At 36.2% G+C, this 20,958-nt stretch overlaps 1 pseudogene; it reads right to left on the minus strand.

The window, feature by feature from the left end:
* Positions 1 to 398: 398 nt before the first annotated feature.
* The window catches only part of LOC149168839 (ubiquitin fusion degradation protein 1 C-like), a 119,229-nt pseudogene continuing 98,669 nt past the window's right edge, over positions 399 to 20,958 (minus strand).

A 20,958-nucleotide genomic window follows, 5' to 3' on the forward strand; every position in this document is an offset into this window, starting at 1 on the left:
GACCATTGTGTTATTTGCAGTAGTTGTATTGGCTTTTATCGATTCAAATGTTCAACGATTTGTTCCAAAATGGATTCCAAAGTTGTTGTACAAGGCTTCATGCACTGAATATGTTTGTATGCATTTGGTTGAGCGTCAAGTCTGCAGGTCTGAGTTTCCTATGATCTAGATTTCTTAGAGGTGTCTGACAATCCTTTGCATAACGTATTTTTGCCTTCTCTTCCACACTACCAATCAGTTCTGACCTTCTGGCCCATATATTCTCCTATTTCATTACTGCACAGAGAAACGCTCCCTCACTCATCATTATTTGTGCCATTTTTGTCCTGCCATTCTGAATGTGCTCAGTCTTTTCACTCTGTTGTTTCACAGCACACAAAATTGAGAAGCGGAGCTTTTCAATCGTTCAATGAATATTTTTTACCGGTATATGCCTTGAACTTTGGTTCTTCCTTTGGTACCTCCTGTTTGATCTCCTTCACGGTTTCCTTATAAGTATCAGAAGCATCGGCTGGAATATTACTCGTGCCTGAGCCAAATACAAGCTTTCCTAATGGACGGCATTGTGAAGCACCCAAAGAAGAGCCAAGCCTTGATGTTTTATTGTTTGTAAGATGGGATATTGTTTCTAACCTCCCAGAGGAAGTCGATGGTTTCCCATCCAGACGCCTTCCAACTCTAGTGAAGGGACTAAATTTCGGTTCTGCCACATCTTTTGATTCCTCTTCAGATGCTGTTGTGCTTGTAGAAGGAGCAGGTTTGGCTGGAACTCTTTCTGGTTCTTTGTAATCAAGAGGAGGAGAAAAATCCACCTCACAATCTATCTCAATAAAAGTTATGACAGAAGCTGGTTTTTCCTCGACTATGTCTATATAGTATTTCTTGTTGTTATAAGCTACCATCACCTGTGGTCAAGCAGGAGAAGTTCCTCAAACTAGTCTCCAACACTGCTTTAGGATTAGATATGTCGAGAAAATCCTTTGTATGGGGTTGCAGTTTGACATATGTCCCTTTTGGAAGGGTGGCATTTTTCACTTCTACTGTATCACCCTTTTTTAAAAGCATATTTTCCATCATCCAATATGGCATATAAATCATGCCCTCCTCAGCAATAAACTCAAGTACTCCACAGTGTGATGTACGCTGTGTTACTGGAGTATGATGCTTGAAAAGCATTGGATAATCTATGTGCAGAGATGCCAGACGATCAAGAGCTTACAGAGGAATTATAGTTTTGTCACCAGTTTCCAGCTGAGGCTTATCAATGAAAGAAGCCGGAACAATGGAATTCACATCTGTATTGCTAAGCTATCAACAACCGTGTCAAAGCATAATGCTGGGTCATTATATTGAAAGAGAAACTTTGTAGCTAGAATGCAATGAAGGAGCAGCCTCGTGTTCCACTATCCAACATAGGACTGACTGTAATGTGGATGTCTTGTTGGGTTTCAACAACAACTTCCTTAGTCTATTCAAGTACAACGAAGCAACAAAATTTAAGTGTTTGCCTACAATGTGAAATTGCAACAACAAACTTGCATAACTCATCCTTTACCAATCTCTCAATACTATTCCAAAAGTAGTCAGAATTTTCATGAGGCCTACATCTCTAATGATTGTCACATTTATATGAGTATTGACAACAGATTGTTTTCTTTGAAGAAAGTGGCAAGTTCAGAGAATATTGGTTCGTACCCTTCAAATCATTTCTATATATGAGCATTCAGTCATGTCCATGACATGGTGCAATAGTTGTTGAAGTTTTGATAGCCATCATTTCTGCTTTGAAAGTGAATATGCTAGAGGATTTTTGGGAACGAAAGAGTTCAATGTTCATAAGCATTGGGAACTGTTTATATTCTTTAAAGTCATAGTTATTTGGCATTGTGTGAGATATCCATGCAACATTGTTATGAAATGGAGAAAATTGATGATGCATTATAGTTATTGAATAGTCTAATCTATTCCACTATTGATGGGATGGTAAAAGTTAGTAAGGAAACTCTTTTTAACATTCAAACTTGCTTGCAACATACACAAGAGAAGATTGATTTTTTGCAGCTTGAATCTCAGCTACAATAAGCAGAATTACAATAATGGAGTCGTCATTTTGAACCTATTTCTGTTCAGAACATTAAGACAACAACCCATTAATAGCAAGTCAATAATGTTACAGTTCATTCAGATTTAGTACCCAATGAAGCAACAATTGTACATACAGATGCAGAAATTCAGTCTGCACTTCCCAAGTTGGTCATCAGACCTTGGGAAGAGCTTGTCCATAACAAACACAAAACTAGTCTTGGATATGGCAAGGATGTGTCCTTTCACATTCCAAATTACTCAAAGCCCATTCAGTTTCAGAGTGCTAGATTCCTTCATGACAATTCACCTTCAACTGTTCTAGATTCTGCTCCTCTTCCACAACAACAACAATAGATTGTGAAATGCCAACACTGTGACCGAGTTGGCCATATGAAAGATCACTATTTTGGTCTTCATCCATGTAATAACTGTCATAAAACCAGTCATTCTTCAAACATATGCTTCAAAAACAAACCTCCTGCAAGAACAAAGATTCATCTTGGATGGATCGCTTCTTGGCAATGGGCATCAACAGCCAAGAAGATTTTCCAGTCATATGTTAGAACTTGTTCTAGAGTATTGAAAAGTCTTGCAGTTGAGTTTTCCCCATCATCTCACCTTGTATCTGATAGGGGGGGAAATGATGGTCATCTACAAGCTTCAAAGCCACATCAAGAGAGCCTGAGCCACAACCTGCCATACCAGATTCAGAGTTGTAGCCAGAGACAAAGATGCCCCTGAGCATGCCTTTAGTCGGCGATACCTCTTCAAATAATTGGGGACACTTCCTCTAGTATAAGAATTCAACTTCTTTCCAGTTTTAGAAGAGTTCTAGGAATTGCATTAAGCATTCCAGAGTTGTTGGTCATCCTTAAACCATCACAAGTTGCGACATTCCTTTTCAGGTTGAGGTTATCCCTTTTATGCAGGGTGAGACCTCCCTTTATTGGTTGAAGGTTTCCCTCTTCAAAAAATCAGGAGCACTTCCTCTAGTAGAAGACCTCAGCTTCATGCCAGACTTGGAAGAGTTCTGGGAACTGCACTAAGCATTCCAGTGTTGGTGGTCATCCTTAAACCACCGCCATTTATACCAACATTTCAGAGAGCACATTCAGCCTAGTGTTGCCATGCATTTTTTGCACATTTTGTGTTACATCTCTCTTCTTGGACTCATATATAACCCTTCGGATTAAGGGGGGGAATGTTGGACACCTAATCCTCTAAGGGTTGGTGTGGACGCTGAACAACCAAAAGGAGTCCAAGGGACCACTTGGAATATGAAACCATGGGTCAATCCTATGTATTATAAATATGTATCATTTTGAATAAGAAAGGGAATCTAATGTTTTATCTTTCCTATTTTTCCTCTGCCATGTGTGTGTTTAACAGATACATTGATATTTGATGCTGCTTCCTAGAATGATCATGGGATATCACATAAGAATTAGGTTGTTACACTCTGTTTAGAACGAATTAGTTAAAATTTGACTTTCGACCTGGCCTTTCGGATGCATTAAGATATTTGTAGCTTAAATGAGCATCTTGAGAATCTTTAGATTCCCAGGGTCACTCATTATTAAAAATAGATTGTCTGATTTTTATATTTTACTGGTACGATATAAAAATTGGCATTAAGCCTCGAAACGTTTGTTCAAGGTTCTAATATTATTTTTCACACAAGCTCAGGCTTGCAAATACATTAATTTTAACTGGTTCTTTGCAATCGAATGGAAGTGTTTAGTATTGAAATTTAGTCCACTGTGTTGATTTCTTCATAAGGTAGTTTGATTCCGGATTTGGGTTCGATCCTAAAAACAACGTTGTGTTCTCTTGTATCATTAAATTGGTGCTTCATTCTCATGTTCTAGCTATTTCTATTGCGTAATTGTTCTTAATTTATTGCTTCTTGCTTGTTACATTAAGTGCTCTATTTTGAATCAGGTTTATTGAAATTGCTATAGAATATATTTGTTGTAGTTAATATGTTAAGAGTAGTGTTCTTTCTTTTTGTTTCCTATAGATTGTCATAGATTTCTATACTATTTGCTTAATCATTTGCAACCTTAAGATTTTGTAGTGTTTTCTTTCTACTAATTATTTTTTGTTCCCTAAGAAACAACTTGATGTTCAAAATGTTTCCTTTTGTTGTTTCCTTCTAAAGCCTGTAGAAGTTAATGTTTTGAATAGTTTGTGATAATTAGAGATTGCATCTTGAGTTGATTCCTTTGATATTGCAGCTTTTCTTTTCAATAGGATCATAGTAACTAGTCATATCCACATTTCTCTTGCATAAAATGTGTTGATAACCTTGAAACAGAAAAATGAAACCTTGGGTTGATAAATTAATGTGTAGTAGTTAGTTGGTCCTTTTAGGAATAATTAATTGGCTCAACATTTTGGCGTTGTTGTTGGGGAGGTTGTCAAAGAGAGTGCTAGTTGTATCCCAGGGGATGGGTATTAAAGATGAAAGGTAAGAACCTGTGCATGCACTTAAGTAAAAATCTTGTGCCAGTGCCTACCCTCAGCTGATACGTTTAGATTGTCTAGTGTGTATGACTAGAAAGAAACCTAGGACTAGGAACCAAATAGAGATAGATCATAAATCCACTCCGAAATTACTAAAACCCAAGGTCAAGTTGACCTTGGAAGATTTTTTTTTATAGAAGAAATCATTCATAGATCATAATCTTAAACGTCAGTAGGTCCCCGAGAAGTATATGGAAAGGGTTCTATTGTTATTTCCCCTCGAGTAGCAGGGTCATATGCTACAACTAACCTTGAGATTCATGAAAAAAATTTAGGATATGAGTAGATCTTCTAATACATATCAGTTAGGTATCTTATTCCTTCTTATAAGAGTTGTTGTGAAGGTAAATCCCCTCTATAAATAGAGACAATCCCTCTAGCCCAATGAGTGGGTCTATCAGCAAACTAAACAAACTAATGTACACTTTGCTAGCTTATGTTTAACAAATGCAAAGAGAGAATAACCTACCTAATTCTGATGTTAATTGCTCGATCCTTTGGAGATGAATTTTAATCCTTTTCTTCCAAGCTCACTTATTACTTGTTTTTCACGTCAAAGTACCTGCAAGGAAGATCAAAGAACAATACTGTTGGGTTGTGTTATATTCTTTCCATGACTAGCTGACCTAGTTAACCAGGGGCTCGGTTAGAGGGGGGGTAGGTAGGCCACCTCTACAGGGTCCGCGCAGCACCTCGGGGAAATTTTTTTTGGACCCTATATTAGGTGGGGTGAACCTACCTATGATTTTGTGCATGGTTTCTGCACATGGTTTTTGGTCCATGGTATTGGATGCTTCGGCATGTATATATATTAAGGAATTTAGACTTCTGTGATCCATAGCATTGTTTAGATAATCTTCGGCAAAATCACATAACCAATCTTTTGTCGACGCGTTTCGAACCAACCAATGTGGTTCATCGTCAGGACAAGTTGAAGAACAGATCCAGCTTAGCCTGTTTAAATAGCTAGAGCAGAGACACCAACGGTTACCTGGGCAAAGGTTGACTCAAGGAGCAAGGTCAAAATTAGTTATATAAGGTAAGAAATACATAAATATATCAATGATAAAATTATAAAAAATAAATAAATATATATAAATTTAGTTAAAATTAGGTGCGAGATAACCAAATTAATATATAAATATATAAATAAAGTAATAATAAATTATTTATTTATTAAAAATATATAACTATATAAATAATAATAATTTATATTTATTTATTTAAATAAATAAAATTAGTAATAATATATATTTATTTATTTAAATAAATAAAATTAGTAATAATATATATTTATTTATTTATTAAATAAAAATAAATATAAAAATATAAATTAATACATATAATAGCAAAGGTAAATTCTTTACTTAATTTATATAAATGGTATTATTAGTGAGGTAAATAAATATAAAATCATATATAAATATATAAGTTTAGTTATATTAGGTGGAGATAACTAAATATATAGATATATAAATAAAATAGTAAATTATTTATTTTTTAAATAAATATATCAATAATAAAAATATATTTGTTTATTTATTAAATAAATAAATAAATATAAAATTATAAATTAATAATTATAATAGTAAATTATTTATTTAATTTATATAAATGGTAATTATTAGTGAGGTAAATAACTATATAAATTTAGTTATATTAGGTGAAAGATAATTGGGCAAAAGATAGTTATATTAGATATGTATAGAGGAGGCTCAAGTCATTGCCAAAGTTGCGCAGTTTCACCATCGCAAATTTAGAGAGGCCTTGGAGATTGAGAAAAGGCCAAACAATCTTAATAGGGATGATGGCTGGAGGATTAGCAGTTGCTGGGTCCTTCCTAAGCCTCCTCATTCCCCGTTTGTTAGGTCTTAGGGTTTCTGTCTTCCTCTATAACTCTTTTTAAACCATATAAGTAATAATTTAATTACCTAATGACAGAATTAACTTTAATAATTTTATTGGAATATTTATCTAATATAACTATCTTTTGCCCAATTATCTTTCACCTAATATAACTAAATTTATATAGTTATTTACCTCACTAATAATTACCATTTATATAAATTAAATAAATAATTTACTATTATAATTATTAATTTATAAATTTATATTTATTTATTTATTTAATAAATAAACAAATATATTTTTATTATTGATATATTTATTTAAAAAATAAATAATTTACTATTTTATTTATATATCTATATATTTAGTTATCTCCACCTAATATAACTAAACTTATATATTTATATATGATTTTATATTTATTTACCTCACTAATAATACCATTTATATAAATTAAGTAAAGAATTTACCTTTGCTATTATATGTATTAATTTATATTTTTATATTTATTTTTATTTAATAAATAAATAAATAAATATTATTATTAATTTTATTTATTTAAATAAATAAATATAAATTATTATTATTTATATAGTTATATATTTTTAATAAATAAATAATTTATTATTACTTTATTTATATATTTATATATTAATTTGGTTATCTCACACCTAATTTTAACTAAATTTATATATATTTATTTATTTTTGATAATTTTATCATTGATATATTTATGTATTTCTTACCTTATATAACTAATTTTGACCTTGCTCCTTGAGTCAACCTTTGCCCAGGTAACCGTTGGTGTCTCTGCTCTAGCTATTTAAACAGGCTAAGCTGGATCTGTTCTTCAACTTGTCCTGACGGTGAACCACACTGGTTGGTTCGAAACGCGTCGACAAAAGATTGGTTATGTGATTTTGCCGAAGATTATCTAAACAATGTATATATATGTATTGTAACATTGAAAGGAACATAATGAAAAATCAAGCTGGTAGTGCTGGTTTTGGGATCCAGGGGAAAATCTCTGTGTATATGTGTTTTATGTGTTATTCTCTCATATTGTTTATTTTTGTGTGTTTTAGAATTGGTATGCAGGTAATTTATGTATGGGATTAAAACCTACAAATATAAGGTACAAGAGCATATATGGCATACATCAAACGTAAACTACTCAATATATCAAGGAGTATTAAGCTAAAATCATAAACATTTACACAATTACGGAAAGTGAACATCAGATGTATATATTAATGAGATAAAAAGGGAAGCATTCAACCTTTGCCTTGATGTTGGAGACCTTGTTTTGGTGGATGTATAAGTCCAAGAAAATACTCTTCAAGCACTCCTTCTCCAAGTTAGAATGGGCATCATTTGGGCATAATCTCAGTATAGGAATGCAAGCAATCAATGACCAACCATTTGGGGATGGAAGGGAGTTGAGTTATAGGAAGGGAGAGGGAGTTAGGGATCCAAAAAAGAGGGAGGAAGGTCCACATATTAATGGGAAAACCAATAATGATAATATCAAGAGGTACAAATGAGAGAGCTCGACCATATCAACAACAACCAATATCTAGCTCGTTGTTCTCGAAGTTTCTAGTGCACGAAGCTTCTCCTCCAGTTCAGGAAAACCTGTAAAAAGAGGTTCAACCTCGGTTTTCATATCAAAACCCACATTGGAAGTGCTAGGGTAAAGTAGAGCAACATGCCATCAACACGGGCAGGTAGTGGAGAAAAATCCATTGGCCCTAAAAATTAGGGTTTTAGCTAACCTTCTTTAGAATTGACCCAAGGCAGTTTTCATTTGGTTCTTCAGTGAACTTTTGGTCTATATATCATGATGGATATGCTGCACATTTGTCAATGTTTTAGAACTTTGAAATATGGACAAGAAGTGAACAAGAGGTATGAAAAAATACTGTGTAACAAATGCCCCCTAAAGCATGAAGGCAGATTAAGGAGTGATGGTTGAGATTCTTTACAAGTCAGTGCAAGGACTAGAAGAACACCATTAGGAGACCTGCAAATAAAGCATATACATATACATGAATAAGCATATAATAATACATGAATCCATGGCATAGACACAACCATTTGAATAGAAAGGGATCATGTGTATGGTTCCACGGTATGGACGTAGCTATCTGAATAGAAAGGATCATAGATATGGACCCATGGTATGGTCGCAGCCATCTGTCTAGAGGAAACATGTGTACAATCATGAATAAATCATAACTCCACGCAACCTGGATTTATCAGATAGAATCCAAGGCCTTGCTCTCCATCTCAACTTGATCAATGTACGAATTCTAACATGTGAATGAACGTGTCGAAGTCGAACATGATAAAAAACCACCTGATTACCGGTCAATGATGCAAACCATGAACAAACATGAGAGAAACCACCAATAATGACAATGGCTCTCAAGATACAATCAACAAAATCCATGAATGTGAATAATTAAGTTGAATTCGAACACCTGTAGAATCATCTGATCAAAGGCCAATGATGTAAACTTGTCGTTGAATGCGAAGAAATAGCCATTGAGGCATGCAAGCTCTAAGGTACTGGAAGGGAGTTTCTAGATCATTTTCCTAGATAATGGGCTGAAGTCAACAAGAAGCGATCCATCGAAGGAGGGCCATAATAAATCCCACATCATCAACACGAAACAAAAGGATGTAGTAGAGTAGATAAGTGTGATCTAGGACTGCGGCAAAAAGTCAGATAGTGTATAAACAGTAAAGCACTGCAGATAGGACTTATCTTGAACATATTGGCAACACGACTTTGGAATTTGGTAGCATTTGACTCAACATTAGGATCAGAGGTCATGATGACGAAGTGGTATAATCAAATGAGATGCAAAATGGATTTCCCAAACCTAGGAAGGTAATTGACTAAGTGAGGATGTCCCAAACTCGACACGAGAAATAGATGAGTGTCATGTTCAAGAGTGACATGCTGCCTTTATAGAATACAAGAGATGATCACTTTCACTTTTACCCCCACCATTTATAGTGAGTTCGCAAGCTTGAAAGGGACAACATATGCTTTCTATATAAATTCATCCTTCGGGTGAATCCATCCTAGTAAGTTTTACGAGCCTTAGTAAGGATAAACTTGGTCTCGTCACGGTGACAAGTCCTGTGTTGTTTACGTTTTAGGAGTCTAGAAGAGGAGAAACTCAACATCTTCTTCATGTTTAGAGGGTTTGAAAAAGAAGTGGAAAAGAAAACTCCAGAGGTCCCTTTTTGTAGATAGTTTCTCGAATCCTAAAATGTAGAAAACAATATTCAAGAGAACCTTTTAGCCATGTTCAACTAAGGTATTCCTTTTTCATACAATAGTCTATCTCAGTCTGGAAAACGGTTAAACTTATACTGAGTAGACGTCTTTTAATTTACTTTTATGAGTTCGAAAAGACAAGTGCTCGACAATCTTTTAATATTTTTTGAGTCTAAAAAGAGATAAAATAGGACTCCACGTGGAATAATGAGTGGTATAAAAGGATAACAACTGGTTCTGGTCATGATGGAACTTCTCAAAACATGTAAAGGTCAAGAGGCTAGCTAATAAGACCATTCATTGCAGATGTTCCTCAGGTAAGGGTAAAACAACCAAGTGAAAGCGTATGATCGGCCAAAGAGATGGTGACGATGGAACAAAAAAAAACCAAGGCTCATCTAGAAAAACGGGTCGATAAAGATGGGAATAGTTTCATTTTTACACAAGCTTGAAACATGGGGAACTATGCTTGAGTTTGGTTGAGGATGATTTCATTTTTTCATAAGCTTAAAACATGAGAAAAAACTATGCTTGGATTTGGTTTCATTTTTACACAAGCTTGAAATGGAAACAAGTATGCTTAGATTTTCTTTCATTTTACACAAGCTTGAAATGGAAATAAACTATGCTTGGGTTTCATTTCATTTTTACAAAAGCTTGAAACAAAGATAAACTATGTTTGAGATGAGTTTCATGCCCCCAACATAATGACTCAATTCGAGGTACATGCCCCCCAAGCTTCATTTCATTCACCTAAGTAGACTACTAGTTAATAACATGTGGATGGAATGAAGGTTCACTTATGAGATCAAGTGAAATACTCGACCGGGATTTTATGAGATCTAATCAAAGACTCGAATTGGAAGGGATTTGTTTCATTTTTTAATGAGCTTGACACAAGAAAAGAACCATGCTCATGACACCTTGTTTCATTTTTTACCGATCTTGACACAAGTAAAGGAACCATGCTCATAACCTATTTCATTTTTTAACGAGGTTGACATAGTAAAAGAACTATCCTCATAACACCTATTTCATTTTTTAACGAGGTTGACATAGTAAAAGAACTATCCTCATAACACCTATTTCATTTTTTAACGAGGTTGACATAGTAAAAGAACTATCCTCATGACCTTGATCATGGACTATAAGAGACCATGGCTTCCATGAGGTTCTCATCAGATGGGAGAACAACACTCTAGAAGGGATACATGTCCAGGGATCCAAATGAAAAATCAGGCTCCAATGACCTAGTACATGATGTACTACATCACCTACTAGATCATCAGTAGATGTGGGCATGGAACATGTTGCCACGTAATTAACCTGTGGCGGGGGTGATATTGCTTGCATAGAAGAACCATTTAGGGATGATGGTTTATTGGGGGTTGGTTCAGGAACAATGAATGTAAGATGATCAATGAGCACAATTATTCCTTCATGCAGGAAACACATCACATGAAAGAGAGAAGAGACAAGATCTCACATGACATAAACATAGTCACGACCAAGGAGTAGATTAAAATATAAAGGGCCTTGGACAACCATCATGTCTATATAGACAATCTTTCCTCCCAAAGTAATAGGTAACTTAGGAAGGATCCATAACAGTTGAATGGTTCCTCTGTTAAAAGCTAACATATTCTAGGTGATGGGGACAAGCTGAGGAGAACCTAAAGCTTGCCAAGCAGTTGAGGAGAAAATGCTAACAAATGCACCCTCTTCTGTGACTGTGCTAGGTACAACCATATTGTAAGCCTGTAATGTAATCTAGAAAGGCACATAAGATGGAAGACAATATCCTGCTAGTCAACTCCAATAAAAAATAAGTGACTAAACTACTCGACGGGGGTGTCGTAGGAATGTGAGATCTACCCTCTTGCTCTATGGGAACAAGATAATTTCTCTCATGCACCTCGGGAATGGGAGGATTTCCCTCCAGTTCATTTGAAACTTAAGAAACTAGAAGAACCTAAGCAGTACAAGGTTCACTCTCTACCGGAAAGGTAAGGTTAACTGAAGGTGGAGTCAAGTCTACCATTTTCTTCACCAATGGTTAGTCGAGAATGGACTCATGAGACTCATTTTCAGAGAGAGCGGGGTTGACGAAAGATGGATTTTGATCAATCACTTGATAAACTAGCGAAGGATTAGGGGAAAGCTTCCGATAACCAACTGAAGATGAGGATGGGAAGCTATAAGGTTTTCCAACTCTTTGGAAGCCTCATCCAAAAGAGGACAAAGGTGAATGGGATGATTACCTTCACACAACTTACAGGGAAATCTGACTTTTCCCTTTTTCCCATGGAACATTTTATTACTAGTTGAAGGTTTATCACCAGCATGATCTCCAGAGGCTGATGAAAACGGTTGATGTGAACCTATGGACCATACTTCTAAGACCTTGGGAATACTAGGACAATTTCAAAGAAGATTGTAACCCTTACATAACATGCAAGGGAATTTTACTTTCTAGGGCTAGTTGGAATATTTTTCTAAATCAGTTGCATCCATAGCAATGACTTCTTGGTTTCTCCCTTGCTTATTTTGCTTCTTCTTATTCATCCTCTTCTTCTTCTTCTTAACTTCCTGGTTACTAGAATCCAGACTTTTGCCTGGCGAAGAGGAAGAATGAGGTGAAGAAATAGGTGAAGAAAGTGAGGGGTCAAATTTAGGATCAACATGAGGTTCATGTTGTTCAGGTGAAGGAGAACTTGTTTGAAAAGTAGTTTGGACACTTGGAATCATCGAGGTCGAAATTAACCAAATTAGCAGACCAATGGTCAATCCAGGAAGGACAAATTTGCCATATAGGGAGCACCAATATTTCCAAAAGAAGGAAAATAACTAGGATTCCGATCAGAGGGGTTTGCTTGACTAGTAGACTCAGGAAATGTTGCCATCAATATAAACATAAGATCTACTAAGGAGTATTTCCACAGGAAGGATGTTGTTCCGCAATCAATTAATTTTAGAAATTAACAACAAATAAATGAAAAATGGGTAACTAGGCAAAAGGGTTTACCAAGTACCTGTGAACAACAATATACACCTTAGTCGAAACCAAGGACTTAACATACAATGACTAATCTACCTGAATGTTGTGTTCGGTGTATCACATTTACAAGGTGGCTGACTCGGTTACCTGTGGCTAAAAGATAACAACCTAGTGGTGTCTCCCAATATATACGCGATAGTCCGTGTTAGCATTGTCTAATGCATAACCGTTTGATGAGAGTGTTCCCATATACTTTTCATACGTGGACAACCTCCGATATACCTGAAAGTACTAGAGAACAATCCTATATGCTTCCGTACATGGAACAAGATTTCACCTCTGGGATACAATGCTAGAAGATAATGACAACTGCTAGGTTTATAGACATCGGAGCACATCTCTATCCTAGACCTCTAAATGTTTGCATTAAGTTCCAAATGCTCCTTAGGTTAATTCAATAATTTTTTTTTTTTTTTTTTTTAATTATGTTTCAATTTTTGGCTCAAACGATGTCACCTGAATCCTAAAATGCAACTATATGAGAAAATAAAACTTTTCAGTTCAATGAAAGCTAAGCTAACAAGGGAAGATAAGTCAATCAATTAATGCATCAAATAAGAGAATTCATCAAAGAACTGCCTCCACTAAATTTTCTTTTCAAATGCAATATGCAAAAGCAAATCCCCTTCTACGTGCACAATATAGGCCTCATTTGATGGATTCGCCTATGAAGGTACATGCCTACACAATCACTGATTTCTACCTTAGAGTGTTGATTATGGAGTTTTTGTTGAAATAATTTTTATTTTTTGCCTTATTCCTCGCCCAGTGCGTTTTTTCTCTGACAGTTGCGCTGCTAGCACATTTTCCTTTGAAACAGTTGTGTTGATCCCCTGTTCAACGCCAGTTTGGCCATCACAGTTGTGCTGATCTCAGAGATTGGAAAAAAATTTAGGGTTTCTTTGTCCAAATCGAGTGTGTCTGAGCCCCTAAGGTCTTTTCTCTTGTCCCGTGTGATTGTATTTATTGGTGTTTTGTCTGATTATCTAATTTTATTAGCAAATTCTTGTCTTTTGAGCTTTCAAGTGTTTGAGTGAAATTGGATTGATTTTAGGGTTTATAGGTCATTTTATTGTCACTTTCTGCTTGTAAGTGTCACTGAGTTTGTGGTTTGCTGATTGGTTAGATCTGGTTATCTATTAAAATCATTCAAAACATTGGTTTGCATTAGTTTTGGTTTGTCTTTTACAAAGTTGTTTTTCAATTGTGTTAGGTCATCTTGCATTTGAGATTCATCTTTGTTATTCGTCAAGCATAGGTTACATTGCTTCGGTTACAAATTGGAAAGAGTGAATTTGTTATCCATTCAAAAGAGGAAAGTGAAAGACATTTTCATTGAGTGCTTTTGGATTTGATTTGGTGTTGCTTTGATTGGTGCATTGTTTGCATTAGGAGCATTTGAATAAAAAATCTCATTTTTTTCTTTAGTTGAAGCTTAATTGCATTAGAGCATCTAAAATCAAAGAGAACATCATTTACATAAAGTGCATCTTAGTAAAGTAAAAATCATTTTGCTTTCGATAGATTGCATATTGGATAGTGAAAGTGAAGTTTAGTTTTTGCTTTTGCATATTTCATTTGGAAAGAAAAGTTAGTGGAGGCATGTTCTTTGATGCATTAATTTATTTAATTATCTTCCCTTGTTAGCTCAGATTTCATTGAAGTGAAAAGTTTCCTTTTATCATATAGTTGCATTTTAGGATTCAGGTGACATCGTTTGAGCCAAAAAATGAAACATAATTCTAAACAAAATTAAAATTTATTGAATTAACGAAAGGAGCATTTGGAACTTAACACAAACATTTAGAGATCTAGGATAGAGACATGTTCCAGCATCTATAAACCTAGAAGTTATCATTTTCTGCCAGCATTGTATCCCGAGGGTGAAATCTCGTTCCACACACAAAAGTATATAAGATTGTTCTCCAGTACTTTCGGGTATATCGGAGGCGCTCCACGTATGGCAAGTATATGGGAATGCTCTCATAGAATGGTTATGCATTAGACAACACTAACACGGACTTGTGCTCCCCATACCTTCGTGTATATATTGGGAGACCCCACTAGGTTGATATATTTAGTCACAGCTAAGCGAGTCAACCGCCTTGTAAACGTGATACACTGAACACAAAATTCGGGGAGATTGGTCATCGTACATTAACTCCTTGCTTTCGGCTAAGGTGTATATTGCAGTTCATGGATACTTGGTAAACCCTCTAGCCTAGCTTACCCCTCTTTTATTTTGTTTTGTTAATTTCTAAAATCAATTAGTTGACCGCGGAACAACATACTTCCTGTGGAAACACTCAGTAGATCTTAGGTTGACACTGATGGAAACATTTCTTGAGTCTACCAGTCAAGGAAACTCCTCTGATAGGAATCCTAGTTCTTTTCCTTCTTTTGGAAATACTGGTGCTCCCTATATGGCAACGCTGTCCCTTCCTAGATTGACCACTGGTCTTCCAATTTGGTTATTTTCGACCTCGGTGATTCCAAGCGTCCAAACTTCTTTTCAACTGAATTCTCCTCCACCTGAACATCATCAACCTCAAATTGATCCTAAAGTTGATCCCTCACCTTCTTCACCTTGGTCTTCCTCTTTTCTTGGTGAAAGTATGGATTCTAGTAACGAAGAAGCTAAGAAGAATAAGAATAGGACAAAGAAGAAGAAGCAAAATAAGCAAGGGGGAAACCAAATAGCCATTGCTGCGAATGAAAATGATGTAGAAAAATCTTCTAATCATCCCTGGAAAGTGAAATTCCCTTGCATGTTATGTAAGGGTGACCACCTTTTTAGAAATTGTCCTGGTATTCCAAAATACTTAGAAATCGAGTCCACAGGTTCACATCAACCTTTATCATCAACCTCTGGAGATCATGCTGGTGATAAACCTTCAACTAGTAATAAAAAGGTCCAAGGGAAAAAGGGAAAAAACAAATTTCCTTATAAGTTGTGTGAAGGTAATCATCCCATTCACCTTTTTCCTCTTCTAGATGAGGCTTCTAAAGAGTTTGAAAACCTTGCAACTTCCCAGTCTTGTCTTCCAGTTGGTTATTGGAAGCTTTCCCCTGATCCTTCACTAGTTGATCAAGTGATTGATCAAAATCCATATTTGGTCAACCCCGCTCTCTCTAAAAGTGAGTCTCATGAGTTCATTCTCTACTAAACATTGGTTGAGAAAACAATAGACTTGAATCCACCTTCAGTTAACCATACCTTTTAAGTAGAGAGTGAACCTCATACTGCTTAGGTTCTTATGGTGTCTTCAGTTACAAATGAATTAGGGGGAAATCCTCTCGTTCCCGAGGAGCTTGAGAACAGTTCTCCTATTCCCATAGTGTAAGAGGGTAGCTCTCATGCTCCTACGACACCCCCTCTGAGTAGTTTAGTCACTTCTTTTGATTGGAGTCAACTAGCAGGATATCGCCTTTCATCCTATGTGCCTTTCCAGATTACAGTACAGGATTACAATATAGCCATACCTAGCACAATCATAGACGAGGGTGCATCTATTAGAAATTTTTCCTCAACTTCTTGGCAAGCTTTAAGTTCTCCTCATCTTGTTCCCATCACCAAAAATATGTTAACTTTTGACAGAGGAACCAGTCAATCGTTAGGGATCCTTCCTAAGTTGCCCATTACTTTGGGAAGAAAAAGCGTCTACCTCGATGCGATGATTTTCCAAGGCCCTTTACATTTTAATCTACTCCCTGGTCATGACTATATTTATGTCATGGGAGCTCTTATCTTCTCCCTCTTTTGTGTGATGTGTTTCCCGCATGAAGGAAGAATTGTGATCATTGATCAAATTACATTCATTGGTCTAGAATCAACTCCTAATCAACCATCATCCCTAAATGGTTCTTATGTGCAAGTGGTATCACCCCGCCATAGGTTAATTACATGGCTACCTATTCCATGCCCACATCTACTGATTATTTAGTAGGTGATGTAGTACACCATGTACTGGGGGCATTGTAGTTTTCCATTGGATCCCTGGACATGTATTCCTTCTAGAGTGTTGTTCTCCCATCTGATGCGAACCTCTTGGAAGCCATGGCCTCTTTTGGTCACTGATCAAATGTGTTGGAGTAGAGTTCCTTGTCTTGTGTCAAGCTCGTTAAAAATGAAACAAGGACCACGAGGATAGTTCTTTTACTATGCCAATCTCATTAAAAAATGAAATATGTCTCCATGAGGATAGTTCTTTTACTATGTCAACCCCGTTTAAAAATGAAATAGGTGTCATGAGGATAGTTCTTTTACTATGTCAACCTCATTAAAAAATGAAATAAGTTCCCATGAGAAGATTTCCTTTACTTGTGTCAAGCTCATTAAACAATAAAACAAGGTGTCATGAGCATGGTTCTTTTCTTGTGTCAAACTCATTAAAAAATGAAACAAATCCCCTTCCATTTCGAGTCTTTGATTAGATCTTGTAAATTCCCAGTTGAGTCTTTCACTTGATCTCATAAGTGAACCTTCATTCCATCCACCTATTAGTAACTAGTAATCTACTTAGGTGAATGAAATGAAGCTTGGTGGGCATGTAACCTCAAATTGAGTCATTATGATGGGGGCATGCAAACTTATCTCATGCAGAGTTTGTTTTCATTTCAAGCTTGTGTAAAAATGAAACCAAATCCAAGCATATTGTTTTGCCATGTTTCGAGCTTGTAAAAAAATGAAACAATCTTCAAGTATATTCAAGAATAGTTTCCCATGTTTCAAGCTTGTGTAAAAATGAAACCATTCCCACTTTACCTCTCGTGATTTCCATCTTTATCATCGTGTTTTTGCTGGATGAGCCTTTGTTTTTTCATTCCATCATCACCATCTCTTTAGACAATCATACACTTTCACTTGGTTGTTTTACCCTTGCCTAGGGAACATCTGTAGTGAGTGGTCTTATTAGCCAGCCTCTTGAACTTTACATGTTCTGAGGAGTTCCATCATGACCAAAACCAGTTGCTGTCCTTTTATACCACTCATTCTTCCAGGTGGAGTCCTCTTTCATCTCTTTTCTGACTCTCGAAAAATTAAAATATTGTCGATTACTTGTTGTTTCGAACTCGTTAAAGTAAGTGAAATGACATCTACTCATTATAAGTTTAACCCTTTCCCAAACTGAGATAGAATATTGTATAGAAAAGGAATACCTTAGTTGAACATGGCTAAGAGGTTCTCTTGGATATTGTTTTCTACCTTTTCGGGTTCAAGAAATGATTTACGAAAAGGGACCTTTGGAGTTTTATTTTCCACTTCTTTTTCAAACTCTCTAAACATGAAAAAGATACCGAGTTTCTCCTTCGTCGGACTCGTAAAACATAAACAACGCAGGACTTGTCACTATGACAAGACCGAGTTTCTCCTTCCTAGGGCTCGTAAAACTTACTAAGATGGATTCATTCGAAGGATGAACTTATATGGAAAGTATATGTTATCCCCTTCAATCTTGCAATAAAAAATAATGGGGTATTCGGTAGAAATGGTGGGGGAAAAAGTGAAAGCGATCATCTCTTGTATTCTATAAAGGCATCATGTCGCTCTTCAACATGATACTCATCTGTTGCTCATGTCGGGCTTACGACATCCTAACTTAGTCACTTTCGTTCTTCGGTTTGGGAAATCCATTTTTCCTCTCATATTATTATACCACTTCATCATCATGACCTTTGATCCTGTATTGAGTCAAATGGCGCCAAAATCGAGAGTCGCGTCACCGATATGTTTAAGAGAAGTCCTATCTGTAGTTCTTTACCATTTATACATTGTCTAACTTTCTACCACAGTCCTGGATCACAATTATCTACTCTACTACATCCTTTTGTTCCGTGTCAATGATGTGGGATTCATTATGGCCCTCCTTCGACGGATCGCTTCTTGTCGACTTCAGCTCATTATCCAGGAAGATGATCTATAAAATCCCTTCTAGTTCCTTAGAGCTTGCATGCCTCAATGGCAAGTTCTTCGCATTCGATGACAAGTTTACATCATTGGCCTTCGATCAAATGATTCTACGGGTGTTCAACTTTAGATTCATTATTCACATTCATGGATTGTGCTGATTGTACCTTGAGAGCCATTATCATTATTGGTGGTTTATCTCGTGTATATTAATGGTTTGCATCATTGACCGGTAATCGGGTGGTTTTCTATCATGTTCGACTTCGACACGTCTATTCACATGTTAGAATTCGTACATTGATTGGGTCGAGACGGAGCACAAGACCCTGGATTCTGTCTTATAAATCTAGGTTGCATGGATTTATGAGTTATTCATGATTGTACACATGTTTTTCTCTATCTGAATGGATGAAACCATGTCGTGGGTCCATATATACGATCCTCTTTATTCAGATGGCTGTGATCATACTGTGGATCCATACACGTGATCCCTTCTATTCGGATGGCTACGTCCATGCCATGGATTCATGTATTATTAGATGCCTATTCATGCATCATTAGGCATGATCATCAGAGATGTTAGATATGTATATGTATATGCTTGATTTGTAGGTCTTTTGACTGTGTTGTTCTAGTCCTTGCACTGACTTGTAAAGCATCTCAACCCTCACTCCCTATTCTACCTTCATGCTTTAGGGGGCATCTGTTACATAATATTTTATCACACCTTCCGTTCACTTCCTGTTCTATATCCCAAAGTGCCAAAACATTGAAAACTGTGCAACATATCCATCATGATATACAGGCCAAAACCTCCCTGGAGAATCAAAGGAAAACTGCCCTGAGGTAATTCTGAAGAAGGCCCAGCTGAAACCCTAATTTTTAGGTCCAATGTGTTTTGCTCCACTTCCTGCTAGTTCTGATGGAAAATTTCTTTGCTTTACCTTAGCGCTACTAGTGCATGTTCACTTGATATGAAAACCCATTGAACATCTTTTGGAAGGTTTTCCCAAACTGGAGGAGAAGCTTCGTGCACTAGAAACTTCAAGAACAACGAGTTGGATATTGGTTGTTGTTGATATGGTCGAGATCTCCCATTTGGACCTCTTGATCTTATCATTATGGGTTTTCCCCTTGAGATGTGGACCTTTCTCCCTCTTTTGTGGATCTGTAAATCCATCTCCCTTCCTATAAATCAACTCCCTTCCATCCCAAAATGGTTGGTAATTGATTTCCTGCATTCCTATACTGAGATTATGCCCAAATTCTGCCCATTCTAACTTGGAGAAGGAGTGCTTGAATATTATTTTCTTGGACTTGGACATCAACCAAAAGGAGGTCTCCAACATCATGGCATAGGTTGTATGATTCTATTTTTAGATAATTAATATATACATCTGATGTTCACTATCCATAAATGTTTAAATGTATATGCTTTTAGCTTAATACTCCTTGATCTATTAAGTAGTTTATTTTTGATGTATGCCATATATGCTCTTGTATATTTTATTTCTATTGTATATTTTTTGCAGGTACTCAGACAGGAAGAACAAGTAAGAAGCGAGCCTGGAATTGAAGTAATGAAAGTCATCTCCAAGGAATTTAGTGATTAGCATCAGTGCGAGGTAGGCTACTCTCTCTCTGCATTTGTGAAACATAAGCTAGGAAAATGTATGTTAGTTTGTTTAGTTTGTGGCTAGACCCATTCATTGGGCTCTAGGGATTGCCTTTGTCATCAAAGGGGATTTAACTTCACAGGCCTATACAAAGGATATGTGGGATTCATTATCGCCCTCCTTTGGTGGATCACTTCCTGTCGACTTCTGCTCATTATCCAGGAAGATGATCTAGAAACTCCCTTCCAATACCTTAGAGCGTGTGTACCTCAATGGCAAGTTCTTCGCATTTGATGACAAGTTTACATCATTGGCCTTTGATCAGATTATTCTACAAGTGTTTGACTTCAGCTTCATTATTCACATTTGTGGATTGTGCTAGTTGTACCTTGAGAACCATTGTCATTATTGCTGGTTTCTCTCTGGCATGTTAAAGTTTTTCATCATTGACTAGTAAGCAGGTGGATTTCTATCATGTTCGACTTCGACACGTCTATTAACATGTTAGAATTTGTACATTGATCAGGTCGAGATGGAGCGCAAGACCCTAGATTCTGTTTGATAAATCCAGGTTGCGTGGAGTTCTGTGTTATTCATAATTGTACACATGCTTTCTCTAGATGGA

The sequence above is a fragment of the Pinus tabuliformis genome, chromosome 4_2 (assembly GCF_031772625.1).
Source record: "Pinus tabuliformis cultivar Carrire ecotype Pingquan chromosome 4_2, CPIR1, whole genome shotgun sequence".
In the NCBI taxonomy this organism is placed as follows: domain Eukaryota; kingdom Viridiplantae; phylum Streptophyta; class Pinopsida; order Pinales; family Pinaceae; genus Pinus; species Pinus tabuliformis.